We start from the raw sequence: 4,619 nt of genomic DNA, 5'->3' as shown, positions 1-4,619 counted from the left end.
CCAGAATCCATCGTCCCGCGGAATAAGGGACCCCGCAAGAAACCCTGGTCCGCGGTACCAGTGGAAGAGCTAGGGAAAGGACTGAAGGAGCTGAAGAGGATTGCAACCCCATAGTAATTAACCAGACCACCAGAGCTCCCAGAGACTAAAGCACCAGCCAAAGGAGTACACATCCATGATACATACGTAGCAGAGGATGGGAGGGGACATCTGACATCAATGGGAGGGAAGGTCCTTGGTCCTGTAAAGGCTTGATGTCCCAGCAGAGGGGGATGCTAGAGTAGTGAGACAGGAATGGGTGAGTGGGTGGAGGAGCACCCTCATAGAGGCAAAGGGGAGGGGGAAGAGGCAGTGAGATAGGGGTGTTGTGGAGGGGTAACTGGGAAGGGGGCTATCATTTGAAATGTAAATAAATAAAATGATTAATAAAAAAGAAAAAGAAAACAATTAAAATTAATTTTTATTCTCAATGGCCACAATTACTTCACAATGGCATCAGTGTCTTCTTAGGCTCTACACAATGTCTCCACCCCCAGAATCAGACTGGACAACGCCCCTCCCCTTTGCCTTCTGTGTATTGAATTTCATATGGTAGTTGCTTCTTACTTTCCAAGGTGGAACATGTTCTTTTTGAAAACTGTACAGTCATCACAAGTAGTGTTGCTCCATCTAATGTTGAAAGTATTAATTGCCTTCAGCTAATAATAACCAACAGCGTTGGCTAGCAGTTTGTGATGTGTACAGAGACTGTCCCTGCACTCCACATGACTTCTAAAATATCCCTCTGCTCCAGAACAGATTGTATTTGGTGCCCCAGGACACCTAATACACATGTTGGGAGCCGTGGATCTAGGGGGTAAGTATCCAGTCAGAGGGAGTGGTGGTTCAAATTCCTTGTGGGGGAAGCATTTCTCCTAGTTGGGGTGCCTTGCCTGACCTCAGTGATCAAGGATGTATTTAGTCCTGATGGGGCCTGAGGTTCCAGGTGTATTGATGTGGGGGGGGGGCTCCCTTTCTCTGAGGAGAAGGGGAAGGGAAAATGGGAAAAGGGAGTGGTAGGGTGGGACTGGGAGGAGAAGAGGGAGGGATTTCTATAGGGATGTAAAGTGAATAAATAAACAAATTAATGGAAAAAGGAAAAGAAGGAGAAGAAGGAGGAGGGGGAGGAGAAGAAAAAGAAGAAGCAAGGAAGCCTGATGTACCCAAGTAGTGACAGACAGAGATGAATCTAGTCACAGCACAGCCATTGGTCTTAACCTAAGAAGAAGAAAAAAAGGCTGTAGCAGGAACAGCAGGGCTACCTCTATGCAAACAGCCAGCATCTCCTGAAGGGACCTAATTGAGGACTTCCTGAGAGAGCAAGGATTGCTGGGACAGACAATGCCAGCCAATCAGGAACTGCTGTTCAGAAGAGATGTTTTCTTGGGATCAAGGGGGCATGGGTGGAGGATATTAAAGGAGCTTGCCGCAGTGTTCAGATGATCTTGCTACAGCATTTCTCGGCTGCTCCTGCAGTCACTCCTTGACTCTGTGCCCTCAAGGGCAGGTAGGGCTAAGTTGTGAGTAGTGCAGGGCATAAGCAATAAAAAGCTACTGGTCTGGTTTACTTATTTTTTTTATTATTTTACCAAATGATGATTTACTTTAGCTATTTTAAAGATGTTGTTTTTAAAGTTGTAGGTTCATAGCAAACCTGATAAGTAAATACCTTATATAAACTGTCAGCATCCAACTCTGCCTCACCTCCCGTTTTAGCATCCCACCACCACCAAAGCATAACGTTATGCATGATGAGCCCACATGCTATTGCAAGTTTTTCCAAACTCATAGAATGTCTATCACAAAAAAAAATGGGTTCACAATGAGTGATGGCATGTGGGTGTTCATTCATTAATTGCAATAGGTATTCAACTCACTTATTTTTCCTTAACATATAAAGTCTTTTATTTACCCTTGTGTATAATTTCACGAATTTTGACAAACACTGTCATGCAGCTGCCGCCACAATGAAAGCATGCAATAGTTCCACCATTACCCATAACTTCCTTTCTCTCTCATTGAAGACAACTCTTTTCCCATGTTTCTAAATCTCCGCAATCACTGACATGTTGTCTGTCCTTTTAGCTTTTCCTTTTCAAAAACAAAAAATAAGTGTATGAGAACACAAAGCCTCGAGACCCTGACTTCCTTCACTTAACACTTTTGAGAGTTTCCACCACTACGTGTAATGATGAGGAATAGTTTATGTCCAGTGTATGAAAATGACATGATGTATGTCTCTATTCCCCAGGCAAAGGAAATTAAGTTATTTTTATCAATAACCAAGAGCAATAAAGATAACCTACAAATGACATAGCTCACAAACTCCAGAAATTTAAATATAAAGCCACAAACCATAAAACTTCTAGGAAAAATCTTTATTGGGTTGCATAACACACACACACACACACACACACCACCAACACCACCACCACCACCAAACAGACTTAACTTCATCAAAACAAAACAAAACAAAAACTCAACTTCTAAATCATGAACAGCAAGAGGGATTGGTCACTACACAGATTGAGACACTATTTGTAAATAATATGACTGACAAAAGTCTTAAATCTAGAGATTAAAAATCATTCTTCTGGCCTCCTCTCCGTAAGGTGAAAGGTTAGCGGAAGTATCCTCCTTTCCTTTCTGCCGGGTGTCCGCTCCTAGCTGTCGAAATGGGCAAGTTCATGAAACCCGGGAAAGTGGTGCTGGTCCTGGCTGGACGCTACTCCGGACGCAAAGCCGTCATCGTGAAGAACATTGACGATGGCACCTCGGACCGCCCTTACAGCCATGCCCTGGTGGCTGGAATTGACCGCTATCCCCGCAAAGTAACAGCTGCCATGGGCAAGAAGAAAATCGCCAGGCAATCCAAGATCAAGTCCTTTGTGAAAGTTTATAACTACAACCACCTCATGCCCACAAGGTACTCTGTGGATATCCCCTTGGACAAGACTGTTGTCAATAAGGCTGTGTTCAGGGACCCAGCTTTGAAACGCAAGGCCAGGCGGGAGGCCAAGGTCAAGTTTGAGGAGCGATACAAGACAGGGAAGAACAAATGGTTTTTCCAGAAGCTTCGCTTTTAGGTATATTTTGTTTTCGTCATTAAAAATTTAAAAAAAAAAAATCATTCTTCTAACTCAATAACAAATGGTCAAAGGACTTACCTACATACTCGCATAAAGGAAATATACAACAGCAAATAAACTTGTGGGAAGAGAGTCAAGGACATTAAATATGAGATATAGAACATAAAACTGCAATGTTGTCTCACTATGTAATCAGCACCCTTCCTTAGCAGACTGAAAATCCAAACAAACAAGATGATTCCTGAAAATCCCAAGCATGAGGAGCAGAATGGAGTGACTGGGGCACTAAGCTTCTCAAATAGAGGCCATACACATAAAACAATATGCCCATCTTGGAAACCAATTTTTCATTTTCTTATAATATTAAATATGTGGTTATCATATAACTCACATGTCTAATTCCCACCTATTTAATCAAGTTAAATATAAATTATGTTCCCACACAAACTTTTGGTTCATACTTTCCATGATCAACGTTTGGCTCCTGTTTTAGGATCAGGAGGCCTTTGGGTACAGTAACCCTAGGGAGCGATGATGGTGATTTACATCAGAAAGTGAAGAGATGTGGGACTCTGTACTGTTTTAGTGGTGGAAGCTGGAGGACCCTTCTAATGCATTAGAAGTGCAATAGGAGAGAAAGTGGAGTAAGAGAAGATCCAGTGATCCTTCACTGAAACGAGAATCATCCATTACAGAGCAAGGTTGGATAGGAAAAAAAGATGGTGATTCCTAGATATCCTCTCTCTCTCTCTCTCTCTCTCTCTCTCTCTCTCTCTCTCTCTCTCTCTCTCTCTTTCTCTTTCTCTCTCTCTCTCTCTTTCCCCCTCCCTCAGTCCTCCTCCTCCTTTTCATCATCATCATCATCCTCATCCTACTTCTCCACCTTTTCTCTTTTTGGGGGGTGGGGTGGAGTTGAGCTTGGAAGGAGGCATCCAAATAGAAATATTGAAGTAGTTCTTCCCTTCAGCCAAACAAGAAGTCCAAAGGCAAGAAGGCCAAAGGGAAGACTTCCTGTGCCCACTGCCGTTCTGAAAAAAATAGAAAGGCTAAAAGGTGGTCAGTTCTTTGTTTGATAAAAGGCCCAAGAACATCACCATTGGAAGGACATCCAGCCCAAAAGAGATCTCACATGCTTCAACAAATGGCTCCACCACATCAGGCGGCAGTGGCAAAGGGCCATTTTCTTCAAGCGGCTCAAAGTAACTCCTACCATTAATCAGTTCACCCAGGTTCTGGGCTGGCAAATAGCTACCCAGGTGCTTAAGCTTGCTCCCAAGTACAAGCCAGAGAGTTAGCAGGAGAATAAGCAAAAACCCATGCTGAGAAGAAACCTGCTGGCAAAGGGGACATCCTACCTATGAAATTATCTGTCCTTCGAGTAGGGTCCGCTGGTAGTGATTGCCCATGACATAGACCCATTGAGCTGGTGGTTTTCCTACTTGTCCAGTGTCAAAAGATGAGGGTCCCTTACTATATCATCAAGGGAAAGGC

At 43.4% G+C, this 4,619-nt stretch overlaps 1 pseudogene; it reads left to right on the top strand.

The window, feature by feature from the left end:
• Positions 1–2,661: 2,661 nt before the first annotated feature.
• Positions 2,662–3,166, top strand: LOC116092395 (annotated as a pseudogene).
• The last annotated feature ends 1,453 nt before the right edge of the window (positions 3,167–4,619 follow it).

Source organism: Mastomys coucha, unplaced genomic scaffold (assembly GCF_008632895.1).
Source record: "Mastomys coucha isolate ucsf_1 unplaced genomic scaffold, UCSF_Mcou_1 pScaffold15, whole genome shotgun sequence".
NCBI lineage: Eukaryota > Metazoa > Chordata > Mammalia > Rodentia > Muridae > Mastomys > Mastomys coucha.
Note: the sequence above shows the minus strand (reverse complement) of the source record. Positions and strands in the feature narration are given on the sequence as shown.